General features: G+C 46.2%; 1 protein-coding gene across 1 annotated transcript in view; it reads right to left on the bottom strand.

The window, feature by feature from the left end:
• The window catches only part of WDR11 (WD repeat domain 11), a 1,001,187-nt gene that overhangs the window by 771,446 nt on the left and 210,729 nt on the right, over nucleotides 1-19,012 (bottom strand). The gene's annotated exons all lie outside the window — the stretch shown is intronic.

Raw genomic sequence — 19,012 nt, 5'->3', positions numbered from 1 at the left:
CATATAGTCTGCTGGATAGTGATGCACTGGCAGGCACTTTGAGTGCAACGTTTGATGGGATGGCTTGATTGATGCGAGCTCAAAGAGTTCCCATGAGAAGGTATTTTGGGGCAGGATCTGGGTGTAAATGGCTATGGGGATTAGCATGGCCATGGCCAGTCAATATGTGGGCAAATAACCAAACATCTGCATGCTTTGTGCCCCTCCTTTTATGACATTCCCCCCTAGCTGTACTCTAGTTTCAATGACACCCGATAGCTCTCAACTGACTCTCTGGGCTGGGTCAGGGCGTCCATCCGACTTCCTGGCTGGTTCTCAGATTCTCCTTTCCTGTTACTCCCTGGGCTGGATCTCCACCTGACACCATTGCTCACTGGTAGGGGCAGTGGACCAAGTTGTAATTGTCTTCTCCAACTGTTACCGCAGTGTGATATCCTGCGCAATGTGCCTTATTGTTCTTGTCTGCGCTGTTAGTTAGTCTGATGGCCAGAAAGTAGGTGCCTTTAACTTTTGTTTTTTTAAATTGTAGAACAGTTACAAGCCACGCAAAGACACAACCAGTTGGCAATACATCATTTGAAGGCATCACTGGCAACGCTTACCAGGACCGATTCATTACCAGAATCAGTGGAGAAGTCGTTGGGAATGGACACTGGATCATAGACACAACAAAAGGTGATATTCCCCTCATAACACAACCATTCCCAATATAAAAACTGTAGTTAACTTACTTAATTTTGAGAGTACCTTTGCCGCATTAAATGGACACCATATATAGATGGTGGCCGTTACGTGAGCTGTTGGTGTATCAATTTGCTACTGCATGAACAAATTCTATTCTAGACTAATAAGTCCTTTGTTTCTAATACATTTTAAACCCTGTCCCTCACATTCATTGCACATTGGCCATTCCTGGTTTCCAAGCAGAATATGGGGTAATTAAAGGCAGGGAGTGGGTATTATCTTTGGGGTGTTGTATATTTGTTAGTCCATTCGAGTATTTAGCAAATCAGTGATGCATGGTTTTCAGGCCGGAGGCGTTGGGTCAGCCATGTAAGCAAGGTGTGCTCTGGCATATCTGGGGTCATGTGTTTCCGGACCTTCTGGTTATGTTAATTAGCAAAGGGTTTAAAAGACTGTTTCCCCACATCCACTTATGCTTTCTATTTCTAACTGTGTGATAGTTTCTAATTTAAAAGTCAAACTGTTGTATCTACACAATAAATCTGTCAATCTTGTTTCTGCATGATTGCCCCGTCTCCCATCCCCACCGACTCACTGCCTGGCTCAACATTTCCTCAAAGACATATTAACCCCTTTGACCATTAAAGACCATAAATCTTCTGAATGCCGCCACAGAAAACCATGATTCATTTTCAGTTCAAATCTATCTTTTAAGCCTGTTTGAACCGTTGTGTACAAATGCATTTAAATGTAGTGACACCTTTGTAGGTTGACATTTTAACATTTGTTAATCCTGTATTTATTCTACAATAAGGAATTTAACAATGCATATTCTGATGTCCATTTATATTCATATATCCTTTCTTTTTTTATAGAATTTTTTTAGATCTGTCTGCAAGGCTAACAGTTGGCCTACTCTGGAACCAGGTGATGAGAAGGAATCTTGCCACCAAAATGTGCAATGCCAGAAGAGGCCTAAAGAAGACACCGCCTTTCGAAATGCAGGATCGATGATTGTCATTTGTTTGTATTTTTGCAAAATGATTTATTCTTATAGAATACAGCTATGCCGTTAAACTGCATTTGTTAAATAAAACATTTTTTGAACACTTTCTGAGCCTATGTTTGATTGAAGATATCTTATAGCCACAGCAATACTATTATAAAATATCAACAATGAATAGCTGCAGTATTTTACTATCATAATAATGTTGGCTCCTCTTAGTGATATTGGTGAAGTGACTGGCGGCTGTCTGTCATGCAGGAAGACCTTTAACAGATTCTGTTTAGGTCACTGGAAGTGTGTGTTTCAGTGCAGTGCTTTGTCATTTTGGGTGTGAGGCCCTGTTGGATAGAGGTGAGAATTGAAATTGAGAAGTTTACAGGTTGGTTTGTGACATGGGGGCCGGGGGGGGGGGGGAGTGGTTGTAGTTTTGTGCACTAAATCAGTGAACTTGGTTAACAACATTTGGGTGCTCTAGCAAAAATGGACAGTGACAGCTGCAAAATTCCCCAGATTTATTTCCAGTAAACTATCCATAAGTCTAGCGAGTCATTCTAAAGTGATGCCACCAATCTTACTCAAAAGGGATACATCCTGGGGTAATCAAACTCCTTTTCCTAAGTGTTTTGGAAGCATCTTTAAATCTTTTAAACTCATCGTGGAGTGGTCTGCAAGAATCATTCACAATTCAAAACCCATCCTAAATTTCTCATGCAACCATCCTGAAGTAATCCCCACCCATCCTGAAGTTGTCATGGAGTCATCCTAGATTAATCCAAAGTCATCCTGGAGTAATCCCCACCCATCCTGAAGTTGTCATGGAGTCATCCTGGAGTAATCCAAGATCATCACTGGAAGTAATCCAAACTCATCCTGGAGTAGTTTCTGTGACAACTCTAGAGTCATCTCATTTAAATATTCTGGCCTGTACACATACTTCAGGATGATCTTCCTGAACTATCCATGGAGGACTCTACGATGGAGTCATCGGATGACTCCAGAATGATTCCAGGATGATCTTCCTTTTTAACTGGGTTATCCTACAGGGACGAGTCTATCATACGTCATTTTCCAAACGGGCAGAGGTGAAGGGAGTGCTACTTTATTTATGTACGATTTAATGTCCTTCTGCGATTTGTGGGAACTCTAGCAAAACTGCAGACAAGGGCCTATAGAAGCAAAGCTATGTTTATGAATTCAAATGCATTCTGTCCTGAGCAGCCTTGAGGTCTGTGGACGGCTTTTCTATTTGGCAAGTGCTTTAGTACACATTTTGGGTTCTGCAAACCCACCTGCTGACAAAGAATCAGAATATGTGTTGTGCAATACCTCACCATGTCAGATATACAGAACAAACGCCTAGACCTAAAAAGCTTCTATATGCCCTGTTAAAACAATGTTTTGTATTTAGCATTACATTAAGGAAGGTGTATATTAAATGTCTCTACTTCAAGGGGACAAGGCAACCTACACAAAGTTGGAATTACTCCCAAATCACCATTTTTACTTACAAAAATACACATTTTATTAATCATAAAACACAAACTCCAACAGTACACTCATCACATTAAAAACGAATGTAAAACACACAAGTTGGTACACATATATAAACAATATTTACGCAGTACAAACAAATAATCTGTGTGCAGATTTCACACTAGATTTTTTTTTTACAGAAATGTCCTCTTTATGATATTCCTTTTTACACATTTACAGTCCTCCTTGTACAAGTTTCCGTCCTGCCACTGCACTTCAATGCCGGACATTTATCAGGGGCAAGATCCAATTGTGTCTGTTGTGTATAAAACCCGTAATGTGTTTAATATTTTCATTTCTAGTCTCTGTCGCCCTTCAGGGTGATTTGGGCATGAATCCCAGTGCCTGCGTTCAAACTTGACTTGTTGATATGGCCGGCCTCCTTACATTTTCCTAAAGAATTGGTATTTTTATAAGTAAAAAATGGTGATCTGGGAGTAATACCCACTTTGTGTAGGTTTCCTTGTCCGCTTGAAGTAGAGACATTTAATATATACCTTTGGTTTTTTTAGAAAGTATGTCTATACCCATGAAGTAGGAAGATCGTGATTCCCACATGTGGATCCAGCCGTTCTGAGATCTGTGTTGTATTTAGCATTAACACTTGCACCTGGAAAACCGTGTGTATAGGCGCATAATAAATAATAAAACCAAACATGCACGGATTAAAAACCATCGAACAAAATATTCATACCGTGCAATTGTTAGCAAGCTATCTTGCACATCTCCTTACAATTGCTCTCTGCTCTGTTACTCAAGATACTGCTGCGGGAAGGCTGCAAGAATCTGTGGTGGGCGACTTATTACAGAAATTGGAAATGTGCAAAATGGTACATTGCTCTAGCAGGGCAGGCTGCAAACCTAACTTTCAATCCCAACTTAAAAAAATCAGGAGTAAGGTAAGCATGAACACATGCCATCAGCGCCATCACTGCTTTGCTGCAGGATTTGATGATCGCACCTTAAACTTGTCACCGGGCCTGACATTATCAGGGCCTTTTTCTACTGTACGATCTCTTTTGGTGAGGCTGTTTTGACGCAGTGTTTTCGGGACAGCTCACTTTTAGGCATGCACAGATGTCCACCTCAAGGCGGGCATAGGGACCTATCAACACCGGGATATTACATTTTCCTTAAATATATTACAATTATGGAGAGTACAGGCTACTATTTCATCTACAATATCCAGATGTCCCCCCCAAACTATTTGGGGGATTTAAGAGTGCAATACCACCAGCAACATTCAGATGTCCTCACAAGCCATTTGAGGAGGAAGCTGGAAAAAGAGTGGCTATTATTGCCTTGATATGACATCAGACACAAATTTGGTGGTGGTGTAAATTCTGTATTGTATAGTTCTCCCTCCCCTTTCCCGTATTAGTTTGGGCTATTAGGTGGCGCTGGAAGTGCTACCTTTAAGCTAAAACTATTCTCATTAACATAGTGCTTCAAGTATGGGCTTTGAATGAGGGTCTGTAATGCTTTTCCAATGGAGATGACATTTGAGGAGGGATTCACAGGTGTAATCCCACTCATTCCCTTACCCTAGCCAATGCAATCACTATGGCTAATCCCACCCATTCCTGCCCATCTCGGAACTCTTTGAGCCCTTCCATGAAGGCAGCCATCTTGGATGACTATCTAAGGAAGCTCTCTGGAAACAGGCCAACACTAGTGGCCATCTTTGAAATAAAATGATATATGGTTTAAAATAGCTCAAGTAGACATGTTCCTGTATGCTTCTTTATTATTACATTAATTGTGCGTCGTCCTATGTTCACTGCATAATCAATGCCCTTTTGAAAATGTCAGAGTACTAAAAGAAATGCGTGCACTCTGCAGCCTTCTCCCAGAGTTTCAATAATGCTTAATTCCACATCCAATCTGTTGAATTTAAGAGCACAGGAATTTTATGGTATGGAACTGGTGACCCTTTGTCCATTCCGCTGATGGCTGGTCGGCTACTCTGCATTATACATTACAGCCACTAAAGAATTGATCAAAGACTCTACATATTTTGTTATCAACTAAGGGCTGTTCGGGTTTTATGTTTTCATCTCTAACTTATACAATTTGACTCTGCTTTTGCCGGCCGTCAAATACATGCATTTTCTTTCCTGCAACTTGAGCGTTTTGCCAGCGCATAAGGATGGAAGATCTCCTGTCGGCTCTCCACGCTGGCTGCATGGTGCGGGATGAAGTCACTGAGGTAACCGGCGTGCCCGTCGGATTGCCGGCTTCTGCTTTCATTTCTTCGCCGTGTTTTTTTGTGAGTTTGTAGCTAGCACGTACTCTTTGAGCAATTCCTACATAGGTGGCCCACTGCTTGTAACATTGAAAACAATGCCCCGGTATTGGAGCGGCCTTTGAAAAGGTTGAGTTGGGGCAAGTATGCAGTCAGAGTTGGGGGTCAGAGGGCGATTTTCCTGCAGGTCACCCACAGGGGCTCATGTATGAAAGAAAGATCTGCAAGTTACAGTTCTGATCCAATTGCACAGGTAATAACGCAGCACATCTATGAGGGTTCCCAACTGGCTCCTGCTTAAAGGCGAGAGCGCATGCATTCGCTGGAATTCACAACAATGTGCACGTGTCGTGAAGCTTGACTTCTCCAGCACCTTAAAGTAATGCCACTCCAGGCAAGACCCCCTTGATGGGGGAAGCAGCACGCTGCAGTCTGCAGGAGAAGCCCTTTACATGGGGTATCCTCCCGCTTGATTGCCGTAGTTTCTTAGCTTTCGAAGCTACTTAACATAAGCACATTAGCTAAAGTCCAGTCATTGTATTTGGAGCAGCGCACAATGTAGAGTATTGTCTAAAACAAATAGACTCTAGAGCATGATAAAAGGAATAATAGTTCTATTTAAATGTTTCACATAACTATTGTGCAAAACGTCCCTTCTAAATAAACTTTTGCAGGTTATACTGTCCAAAAGACTGAATGCAATCTGTGTTTATGCCAGCGCAGACCAAGTCACAGGATAATCGCAAATAGTTGTTGCAACGTTCAATCATTAAGCACCGTGCAGAACCATGCAGCAGTTAAGTTCTCTCCAAATCAGTTTTTTAATGGATATTTGTTTTTTTTGTAAAGGTTATTTTGTTAACCATATATAAATAAATACATAATTAAATAAAAAAATACCAAGGACGAACTTTAGTGCAGTCGCCATATACCAACTGAGTAGTCTACTCTAATATTGAAGTCGTTATCGCATGTAATCCATTCTTATTGCCGTATATTCGATGTTTATATTTGTGACGGGTTGGAAGTACCCTTTCTCATGATTACACAAAGGTCCAAACAGTTGGCATTGCCGATGCTTGTTTTTTTAATTAGTTTGGGCTATAAGTAGAAACTATTGCGTTGCAGATCGGGAGGCATGGCATATGAGGAGGGACACAAAGCCTGTAGGTGTTTGGCTTTTTGCCCACCCATTGACTGCCCGTCGCCATGCTAATTCCTATAGCCATTCCCACCCAGTACCTGCCCCTCACTGCCCAAAACAGCTCCGCATGGGAACTGTTTGGGCTTGCTTTAATCAAGCCTTACCATCAAACGTTGCCCTAAAAATGCCTGCCTGTGTTTTTTCATGCAACCTTCTGAGAGTTAATGACTAAATTGGAGTTGTAAACCTGCTACTGGTGCAATAACAATGCCTAAACCAGGTCTGCCTTCATCCACTCCATTTATAAGCACCCTGCATGTTCTTCACTTTAGTTCTGTTGAAAACAAGCAATGGCAAAGCCAACAGTTTTGGTTTCTGTATAAGTATTAGGCATTTGCCAGGCAGTGCTATTTGATGCCCAGGTACTAACACCATTTTTGCACCAGCTACCATCAATTGCCAGTTCATGCCACTACGGCTGTGCCTGGCAAGTACACTTTCCCGTGCCTACACAAAAGCAAAACAGTTGGCATTGCCAATGATTGTTGTAATATTGTCTAACTGCTTTGGCGCTTTGTACGCAGAGTAGAACATTGCATTGCATAAAGTGTGCAATATAAAACATTAAACATGTGAACATCTTTGCGACAACCCATAAAAGGCTCATGAACCTAAACATTTGAATTTCACTAACTCTTCTTGTCAATATTCTAGAAAAAGAAGAGCTCATTTACATGAAATTAATTTGAAGCATGAATTATGCAGAGGCTCAAAAAGAGGGGAAATGTAACTTGATTAAAACAACATTAAATGTCCCGACGGGAGCGGTTTTATCTTTCTGATGTGAGTGTTCGAGGCCGTGTTCTCCATATCTACTCCAATCACCACGTTCAGCACAGGCATGAGGGTACAAATGTGAACAAGCTCAAAGAAAAAACCTGTTCTCAATGGCAAAAACCAGAAGCACAGAAAACAGAGCATGAAACTCGGGGAGGAAAATAAACTGCACTCTTAAAATGATTCTTTATGAGAGGTCCATGTTTTCTTGGAATCTTACCTGAACAGGCAGAGATGTGGCAGGGAATTCTATTAAAGACACAGAGGCGAGCATTATGCTTCTCTTTCTTGTATTAATCTTAAAGAGAAAAGCTCAGCAGCAAGTATGTTATGCACTCAACTGATAGTTTATCATAAACATTAACAAGGGTGCAGAAAAATGCCTAATAAACCAACATTAAGCATGTGAGGAAGAACCTCTAGTCCATGATAACGAGTCACTGGAAGAAGAAACTCCATTTCCCAGGAGACTTTGACTCAAGTCCATAACAGGTCACAGTACATGTGACAATAGTCCTCCAATAAGCATCCAACTCTCCAAATCCAAATAGGAACCAACTGAGTGTAACTCCCTTTCTTTGCTGCTCACAGCAAGAGATAACTACTACTTTCCATGTGTTTCTAATTGATTGTTTAATATGCTTCTAATGTTCAATATTGTTACTTTTAAAAGGCCTGAGTACTCATAGGCACTGAACCATAACGTTTTATTCATTTCGGGTGTTTTTGTTTAAGCTCGATTGCTGCCGCCATGTATTCCGCAATCTCCCCTTTCTTGGTTTATTATTGTTCTTCTCCGACACCAGATGTTTCCGCAGCCAGCGTCTGAGAATGTTAGCCGCCTTACCGGAGCCTTCCAAGGTCCAGGGAGCTTCTTCGGAGCTTTCTACCCACGTTCGCTGGATTGGGCGTCCTATTCTCGCCCGCGCTGCCTCTCCCCACACAGGCAGAAGTTTCTGATAGAAAGGAGAGGCCGTGCAGAGCATTACCGGAGTGCACTGCTGCCACCAGAGGGAGCCTGTCACCTCTCTGGCCCTTTACTTTTCGGGGCTCGCGCTACGCATTTCCTTTGGATTCAAAGGATTCTACGAGCGCCGGAGATAACGTTTCTTTAACTCCTGACAAGAACTTTTACCTGATTCATCTAGTTTTAAGAAAAAAAGGAAAAGAATGTTTTTGTACAGCAGTGGGCTTGAGAGAAGGTTTGTCTGAAGTATCAAACAGCTATTTCTTTCCATGGCAGCCCAATACTCCCTCAAGGCTGACCAATGGTCAGGGGAGCATATCAGATGAAGTGGCCATGGCGGACAGTTTTAAAAAGGTGCTGGGATCCTCTGTGGAAATCACCGTCAAGAAGGCTGTCTCGGAAATGCTCCTATCCATCCACAGCGCTTGGATAGCATGGAGAAGAACTTACAGGCGGCACCTCCTTCGGGGAAGAAAAGAACACAGAAAAGAAAACACCTTTCTGATGGGGGAAGTACCCCGGCTCGCAAGAGTAAGGACTCTTTGACACCCCCGAGCCAGCCAGAGCAAGCCACTACTGCCATTTCAGACGCCTTCTCCAGGCTTAAGAAAGCCTTCCTGACTCGGAAGGAAACCCCTTCCAACAATAGACCCTCTAACCCTGAGGAAGAGAATAGGTATGCCAGACCCTCGAGCCCAGAGGGGTTCCAACAGGGCACTGATGACGAGTATGAACAAGGGGAGCACAAAAATTATGATCAGACCCCCATCTCCTCGGAGGACGACGACGATCAAACCATAGGGTCAAGACCCTCTACCTCGGGAATTGCAGCAGTCCCCATTCCCAAGCAAAAATCTGGAGAACACTCTACCGTCGGGGGAATGTTTACATCAGAGGATTTGATTCACCCCAGATCCACAGACTGGGAACCGTCATTTAGGGCCACTGAGTATATCAAGGCCAGACTAAGTTGGCTCCTAGAAAAGGAAGTCGGGGCCAAACTTAAATCAGAATGTCCTCTCCCAGAGATTCCAGGGAAGGTAGCTATGACACCGGAACTTGATACAAAGATGATTACCTTCCTAGAGAAGAACATCAAAGACCCCAAGAAAAGCATTGATCGTGCCTGGGGATCCTGCCAAGATAAGGTACTAGATATTACAGGTCCCCAGGCAAAAATAATGGATCTGGCCGAGGTGGCCATTGATACAGGCAAGCCATTGACCCAAATATCCTATCGGGTTGGTCCCAGAGAGCTCTCTGCTTGCTCAGGAATGCAAACTATGCCATCGACAGAACACAGGAAAGGCATTCTTTTAAAAATAGATCCCAAGCTGGGAGAACTGGCAGACACCGCATCTGGAGCAGCAGCTCAGGGTCTGCTATTCGGAGATCCCTTTGTGAAAGAGATTTCTAAATTCGTGGGTACCTTCACTGCCTTAGACAAGGCGCAGGCGTCTATTAAAAGAGTCTTCGCCACCAAGATTTTTTTCCCAGGCCGGACGAGGTAGCGGGTCGCTCCTCCGGCCGATATTCATTTGACAGAAGACCTCAGCACTCAGGGGACCAACATAATTTCTGGCAAGACCGTTCAGACACCTTTCCATCAAGAGGACAAGGAAGAAGACGCAGCGGGAGAAGAACGGCTAGATATCCAGCCCAACAACAAGCCGGCCAGTGCAACTATAGCAGCACCAGCGTCGCAAACATATATAGGAGGGAGCATAGCTCTCTTTGCGCAAGCCTGGGACTCCTTATCAGGAGATGCCTGGGTCAGGGACACAGCTCAAGGCTTACATCTAGAGTTCTTTGCCCAACCCTTTCAGGCGAATCGGCCCGCACAGATAGTAATGTCCGAGGCAGACGCAGCAGCACTAGACAACGTAGTACACAATCCGCACCAAAAGCAGGTAATACGCCCTTGTTCGAATCAGGGGCGAGGGGGTTCAGCCCTATATTTTTGGTTCGCACGGAGCAAAAGGTACGTCCAGTTATAAATCTCAGAGCTTTAAACGACTTCATAGTCTACCGCCACTTCAAGATGGAGGCCATTCACATGCTCAGAGACATTCTAAGGCCAGGCGACTGGCTCATTTGCCTGGACCTCAAGGACCCTTACCTGGCATTGCAGTGCCCATTCATCTGGTAGCTTATGTGCACCTGAGGTTCTCCTGGAAGGATCAGGACTGGGGGTGTACGTCCTTGCCCTTCGGGCTCTCCTCTGCCCCATGGGCATTTACCAAACTCCTCAGGCCAGTCGTGGCTCATCTCAGAGAGAAAGGTTCAGACTCATAATATACTTGGACATCATCATTTTCATGGCTCAATCCCAAACTCTGGTCGAGCAACAAGCCAGGCTCGCCATAGATCTGTTACACAGCCTCGGGTTCCTCATAAGTTGGGAGAAATCGGTTTTCTGCCCCTCCAGGAACCTAGAATTTCTGGGATTCATCGTGGATACCCAGAACTCGCAGCTCCGTCTCCCTACTCCCAAGATTCACTCCATGCACCGGGAGATTCACAGGCTTCTACTGAGGAATGTCATCTCCCTCTCGGAGTTAGCGAGAGTAATATGTCTATTATCCTCTTCCATACAAGCAATATTTCCCGGCCCACTCCATTACCGGGAGATGCAGAGACTCAAAGGCCAGCATTTGAGGCGCAGCTTTTCCTATTCACAACCTCTGACACTCTCGCCTCAAGCAAAGACGGAACTCATCTGGTGGCTCACGCATATGGAAGCCTGGAACGGCAGAGCTATCTTCGGGTCCCCCCCCAGACATAGTGATAGAGTCGGACACCAGCCACTCAGGCTGAGGAGCAAGATGCGGCACAGTAGCCACAGGGGGAACTTGGTCCCCTCAGGAACTGGAAATGCACATAATCTGCCTGGATCTCCTTGCAGACTATTTTGCATTGCAGTCATTTGCCAGAGGCAGAGGGAGTTGCTGTATTTTTCTGAAAACGGACATCATTTCAGCAGTGAGGAACATCAATCATCTGGGTGGCACCAGATCAAGACCTCTAGCGGAACTAGCCAAAGATTTTTGGCATTTCTGTCTAGAACACCAACTCTCCGTCACGGTGAGTATCTCCCAGGGCTCAGGAACGTAGTTGTGGACTGGCACTCCCGCCATTCCACTGACTACAGCGATTGGAGGCTCAACAGAGAGATCTTCCTCCGCCTCCAATGGGTATGAAGCCCCATGTCCAGGGATCTTTTCGCCTCCCCCTCAGCACCCAGTTCCCAGAGTTTTACAGCTGGAGACCGGATCCAGCTGCCGCTGCTATGGATGCATTTCTGCAACAGTGGACCGGGGGAATCCTTTACACCTTTCCCCCCTTCACCATGATAGTGAAGGCCCGTCAGGAACAAGCAGAGCTTGCCCTCATAGCCCCGGTCTGGACCTCTCAGACCTGGTATCCAGTTCTTCTGGAACTTTCCTCTGATTTTCCAATCCTTCTACCCGATCTCCAGATCTGTTAGCGGGTCCGACAGGTCAACACCACCCCCTTCTCCTCAGCGGGTTGTTGACTCTAGCGGCCTGGAGGATTTCAGGGAAAGATGGAGGGTCCCAGGCATCTCACAAAGCCATCAGTCTCATCGAGGAGAGCTGGGCCCCCACTACCTTCAAGAGGTACTCAAACTCTTGGAATGCCTGGACACGTTGGTGTCTGGACTGAGGGCTCCATCCAGTTTCAGCACCTAGAGAGGACATTCTGAACTTCCTAGCTTCATGAGTAGATTGAGGTCTCTCTTACAGGACAGTCAACGCGTACCGCTCTGCAATTTCAGCCGGCCACGATCTCGTGCAGGGGGTCTCGGCAGAAGAACATCACCTAGTATGCAGGCTACTTAAGGGTATCCGTCTAACGGAGCTGCCTCCATCCCGATACAACAAACTATGGGACGTTAATAAGGTGCTCAACCTTTTCCATTCCTGGCCTCATAATGAGGAGCTGTCTCGCACTGCCTGTCTGGCAAGCTCACTATACTACTATGCTTGGTCTCCTGCAGAAGAGTCTCCAATATCAGAGCTCTCGACTCAGCAGGCAGGACCTTTTCCCCCAGATAGAATTGTCTTCACACATATCCAGAAGGACTAAATGTAATTGAAGAATAATTTCATGTCCGGCCTTTAGAGAACTGCCAAAAGCTATGTCCAGTCAAGTGCTTGAAAGTCTACGAAGACGTGACCGCGCCCCTCTGGTTCTCTCCTAACGGGCAACTATTGATAACACTGCACAGACCCCAAAGGGCAGTTTCTGCCCCGACATTGCCACCCTGGGTGCGCTGGACTCTCACAAGCAGGAATAGATACTAATCATTTTGGCGCTCACTCAGTGAGAGGGGCCATGGCTTCCAAAGCTTTTCAGAATCGAGTCCGTCTACAGGACATCATGAGGATGGCCGACTGGGCAGGCAAATCAATTTTCAAACTATTTTACATGAAACCTGTAGAGCAACCAGCATCCATAGTGGTGAGTGAGCTTTAAACTAGCATAATGTGAGCCTCCAGTCTTGACATAGAATAAAGATTTTCCAGAACAACTTATAAGAAAGTCTTAATTCTATTAAAGACATGGAGGCGAGCATTACTCTACCAGACTAGAGAAATAAGTGATGCATAACACGCTAGCGTACAGTTGTTCAGTATCACTTGCATTGTGTGAATTTGTTATACTACATGCCATGGAAGTTTGCATAATAACGTACAGATCTTTCTCCCACCCTTGTTAAATGAATAGGGTTTTCATATCCATCAAGTAACCCGGATTGTTTCGCTCTTCCTTTGATAGGGACTGCGGACAAGCCCGCCTGATCTCCTGATCTGCTCTGGTTTTTCCCGCAGGACGTCCGCAACTTTAAGTCTTCAGCCATGCCCATTTCTTCTGGATTGCCTAAGTTTGCAGCCTCGAAAGAGGAAGTAACACTCAGTTGGTTCCTATTTAGAGGGACAGTTGGATGCTTATTGGAGGACTATTGTCACATGTACTGTGACCTGTTATGGACTTGAGTCAAAGTCTCCTGGGAAATTGAGCTTTTTCTTCCAGTGACCCTTTATCATGGACTAGAGGTTCTTCCTCACATGTTTAATGTTGGTTTATTAGGTATTTTTTGCACCCTTGTTAATGTTTATGATAAACTATCAGTTGAGTGCATAACATACTTGCTGCTGAGCTTTTCTCTTTAAGATTAATACAAGAAAGAGAAGCATAATGCTCGCCTCTGTGTCTTTAATAGAATTAAAACTTTCTTATAAGTTTTTCTGGAAAATCTAAGCGCAGAAAGTGAGAGCATCACATTTTGCTGAGGAGGCCTCATGAAATCCACACGATCACTAGCACTGTTGGGTACTTTTTAGGAGGGTCGAGTAACATTTTCACTGTACTCGACCTTGCAGGCATGCACCTCTTCTGGGACGTTCGCTGTTGCACATTGAAACTGAGGGGCCACAGGCACTGAATAGCTCCAGGTAGAGCCAATACATCTCCAGCTGAGAGGACTGGTGAGGATTCAGTCCCTCTTGCTGCCTGCAATATAGAGAGGAACTGTTAATGTGAACAAATAGCAGCTTCAGAAAATGAAGTTAGGGCCAAATGGGGGTCCTGAAGGAGGTGGGCTCTGAAGTGGAGGGACAATAGGACTGGCAATAGTGCCACAAGTAGAAAGTGCCCGCAAGTATTCCCCTCCTGGATGTACTTGCATTAGGTGTGGAGACATTTGCAGTGTGGGGATTGGAGGATGCTAGTATCATTGGGAAGGTCCATGTGGTAAGGCCGGGGCCCTGCAGAAGAACCCCATTGTTGTCTTTGTAGTCCTTGCATCAAAAAGGGGACCACGTACACCAGATTCCTGAGATTCCACTGGAACCCGTGACTTTCATCGTGCTACGGGCTGCTGAGAGTAGGTCTTAACATGCAGAAAGAAGCCCGCACTGGAGGTATGACAGTGGCCACAAACAGATTTAAGTGGTGGGTGTGAGAGAAGGAGGACATCAATCTGGCATGTTGGGGTTCTTCTGTGAGTAACGGTGCAGCAAGCGTTCATTAGCAGTTCTATTATTTCATAGGGAGGACTGAACTATAGGAACCTCGTTTGGCAGCATTTCATGTTCCAGGATCCCACTTAAGTCACAGGAAATGACTAGTCATTACATAGGCGGATGAGGATCTCATGATGGAGCAACAGGAACCTTTGAGCAAAGATGGAAGTCTACCTTTTACCAATCCACCACTGAGGAGCAAGAGAAGTGGAATTAGCTGAATTAAAGACCATAAAAGCCCTCGTTCAAAAGGGCCTAAATATACATTTCTTTTAGTCAACTAACTGCTCCATTCATAGGACTGGTTTCCATTAAACCGGTAAGATGCAGGTATGTTGCTAGCATCCATGTCAGCAATATTGCTTAAGCCTGTAAGGGACCATTTACACCAAATCCTAATCTAACTATACATTTTGCAAACAATGTGGCTCTAGTTTGGCTTCTACTGACACTAGAAGAATGTATCCCGTCCAAGCACATTCTATCGAGGGTTGGGTCTCTCCTTTCAAAACCAGAATTCTGAGAAAGGTCTTTAGCCTGGCAAAGATGTCCTACACAACATGGTCAGCGATTGCCTAGGATGAAGAGAAGAACGTCGACCTGGTGGGGTGGGATCATATCAAAGTAATGCCATTACTGAGCCTCTCCGTACATATTTGGTCAAGGAACCCACCACACTGAGGTAAAGGAGGAGGCATTTGACACGAGGGTCTCCTTTCTATTACTTCTGCCATCTCTTAAACCTCTCCTTGAATGTTATCACTTCTGAGTCAAGAATTAGGGGCCTGGGGATTTAAGGTTGTAAGTGAACGTGTCCACATGCGTAAGCAGACAATATTCCTGTGTACATGGCGGACACAAGAACCTTACTACCCTAGTGTTTTCAAGCTACTGCATCAGACACCAAAATGCCAGGCTAGAAAATAAAGGAACTCAACGTCATTCTAATACTGTTTGCAGCTATAGGCTTGACCAATATTGAGTTATAGCCAATTCTGAAGGGTCTGGATTGGTGTGGCACCTCATAAGTCAAAATATGTGTGGATATTCCATAATATCAAAGAAATGTCGAACGGACATGCTGGCAGAGCTAAACTTAAAATACTCCACTGGGAGTAGAATTCCTGCATTAAAATCATGGTGTGGTGATAGGACTGTGCAGAAAGGAGGCTGTGATTGCGGCCACTGGACAATATCATGGGCTGGCTCCTTTTTCCAGCTATTGATAATCTGCTGCTTACCTCTTTGTATGGTAACAACACTGGAATAGCCCGATTGAGGGATTCATTTTTCAAACCCCAGCAGAGTGCGTCGCTTCTGAAGTTCAGCATGAATCCTCTGGATTTTGTGATTGGAAAAGGAATTCTCTTATGTATCACCATCTCTTAAGCTATTTTGCATGCAAAGGACGCTCTGCCTCTTTACGGCGATCCATACAATTGCCAATAGACAGAAGATCAGGAAGGGGCTCCTGAGACCGCCGGCAAGAACTTAATTAGGTGACATTACAGGTAGCTAAGCGCTTGCCTGAGCCTTCTGCGCTCGGAGCACGGGAGGCAGGTCTGAATCATGGCATGGAAGACTCGGCCCCACAAACGGCAATAAATGTACAACCCTTATAGTGGGCAAGAAAACAACTACTGTAACACTGTTGCATGTGCGAAGAGTCAACATAAAGTACTAAATAAACTTGACAGTCTTATTATCAAATATGCAACAAAACAGTCTAAAATGCCTGATCAGGCATAACTCGATTACACTGGAGTATTTGCTCCGAATCCCAATAAAGACGAGCAGGGAGGGCTTCTCCACCATGTGCTCTAAGGGCTTCTCCAAACTTGCCTTCTAAGGGCTTCTCCACCATGCCTTCTAAGGGCTTCTCCACCATCCGCTCTAAGGGCTTCTCCACCATGCCTTCTAAGGGCTTCTCCACCATGCCTTCTAAGGGCTTCTCCACCATGCCTTCTAAGGGCTTCTCCACCATGCGTTCTACCCCGCTGTTGGAATAGCCGACTAGAGAACCATTCGGCATTGCATTATAATTTCAATTGACATCTCGGTATTTATTGAGGACAAATTCAGCTTTGGGACGGAACGGAGCACACTAGATTGGTAGGGGCACGCTAGATAGTTATGGGGAGCGGCGGGGGCTTGGAACAGTCCTTACAAATCAGTAATTACCAGAATAGCATTTTGGGTAGCAAGGAAGTGTTAACATTTGCATTTAGTGGGAACGATTTACAGTACTCAATGTTGGGTCAGAACAACGCGCTGGATTGTAAAGTGGCGTGGTCATCGAGAGGCATACAGGGCTGTGTGGCTTCGGAGTGGTGTAAAATGGCATCTTAAGGGGTGTGAAGTAGGTGCTCTTTATTTCTATTGTGAATTATATAAGGTTGTGTATATGTGTATGAGATTTCAGAGTCTTGGGGGCATACATACTTGCAGAGGTAGCCATTGACGTTTGAGGGGATGTGGCCATTATGTGCTCCTGTTTGTGGAGACCTCGGAAAGGATACAGCAGCATGGGCATTGCTGGTCACAGGTGCCATGGGGCAGGGAAGGAGAGGTTAGTGAGCAGGGCACATCCTCAATGCAGGTGAGATAGGACCACAGCCTTTACACTGGATCAGAAGTGGTGTCTTGTAGTAAGGACTTGGGAACATGATGTCTGAGACAAAACAATGACTCCTGCCCTATTCAAATGCCAATGATAAATAATTGGGCAAAGCCAGTAACTCCTTTTGTTGTAAATAACCATTTCATTTTGGACATAGTTCCAACACTGCACCCTAAATACATGCATACATGACATGCCACATAATTCTACAAACAGCACAGTAAAATCAGGCAGGTAGACTTTGAGACTAAACCCTTAGATGAAATGTTGAGCCGTATCAGGCTGCCAATGCAGAAGACATCCCCAGTAGCTCTTGTAACTCCAGCCCAGCACTGCATATGTTGCCTCCACAGCAGCTCATGTGACTCCGGCCCTGCATTGCATGTGCTGCCTCCCCAGCAGCTCATGTGACTCCGGCCCAACACTGCATGTGCTGCCTCCCCAGCAGCTCATGTGCCTCCGGCCTTGCACTGCATATGTTGCCTCCACAGCAGCTCACGTGACTCCGGCCTTGCACTGCATATGCAGTCTCCGCAGCAGCTCATGTGACTCCGGCCCGGCACTGCATATGCTGCCTCCCCAGCACCTCATGTAACCCCAGCCCGCACTGCATATGCTGCCTCCCCAGCACCTCATGTGATGCCAGCCCTGCACTGCATATGCTGCCTCCCCAGCACCTCATGTGACCCCAGCCCCGCACTGCATATGCTGCCTCCCCAGCGGTTCATGTGACCCCAGCCCCACACTGCATATGATGCATCCCCAGCAGCTCATGCGACTCTAGCCCTGAACTGCATATGATGCATCCCCAGCAGCTCATGTGACCCCGGCCCTGCAATGCATGTGCTGCTTCTCCAGCAGCCCATGTGACCCCGGCCCTGCAGTGCATAGGCTGCTTCCCCAGCGGCTCATGTGACTCCGCCCTTGTACTGCATATGTTGCCTCCCCAGCAGCTCATGTGACGCCAGCCCTGCACTGCATATGCTGCCTCCCCAGCACCTCATGTGACCCCAGCCCCACACTGCATATGATGCATCCCCTGCACCTAATGCGACTCCGGCCCTGCACTGCATATGCTGCCTCCCCAGCACTTCATGTGATGCCAGCCCTGCACTGCATATGCTGCCTCCCCAGCACCTCATGTGACCCCAGCCCCGCACTGCATATGCTGCCTCCCCAGCGGTTCATGTGACCCCAGCCCCACACTGCATATGATGCATCCCCAGCAGCTCATGCGACTCTAGCACTGAACTGCATATGATGCATCCCCAGCAGCTCATGGGACCCCGGCCCTGCAATGCATGTGCTGCTTCCCCAGCAGCCCATGTGACCCCGGCCCTGCAGTGCATAGGCTGCTTCCCCAGCGGCTCATGTGACTCCGCCCTTGTACTGCATATGTTGCCTCCCCAGCAGCTCATGTGACGCCAGCCCTGCACTGCATATGCTGCCTCCCCAGCACCTCATGTGACCCCAGCCCCACACTGCATATGATGCATCCCCAGCACCTAATGCGACTCCGGCCCTGCACTGCATATGCTGCCTCCCCAGCAGCCCATGTGACCCCGGCCCTGCACTGCATAGGTTGCCTCCCCAGCCGCCCATGTGACCCCTGCACTGCATAGGTTGCCTCCCCAGCTGCCCATGCGACCCCGGCCCTGCACTGCATAGGTTGCCTCCCCAGCAGCCCATGTGACCCTGGCCCTGCACTGCATATGCTGCCTCCCCCAGTGGCTCATTCGACTCCAGCCCAGCACTGCATAGGCTGCCTACCCAGCAGCTCATGTGACTCCGGCCTTGCACTGAATATGCTGCCTCCCCAGCAGCTCATGTTGCTGCCTCTCCAGCACCTCGTGTGACTCCAGCCCAGCACTGCATATGCTGCCTCCCCAGCAGCCCATGTGACCCTGGCCCTGCACTGCATATGCTGCC

This window comes from Ambystoma mexicanum, chromosome 8 (genome assembly GCF_040938575.1).
Source record: "Ambystoma mexicanum isolate Mex_15411 chromosome 8, UKY_AmexF1_1, whole genome shotgun sequence".
Taxonomy (NCBI): Eukaryota; Metazoa; Chordata; class Amphibia; order Caudata; family Ambystomatidae; genus Ambystoma; species Ambystoma mexicanum.
This window is presented reverse-complemented; position numbering and strand designations above follow the sequence as displayed.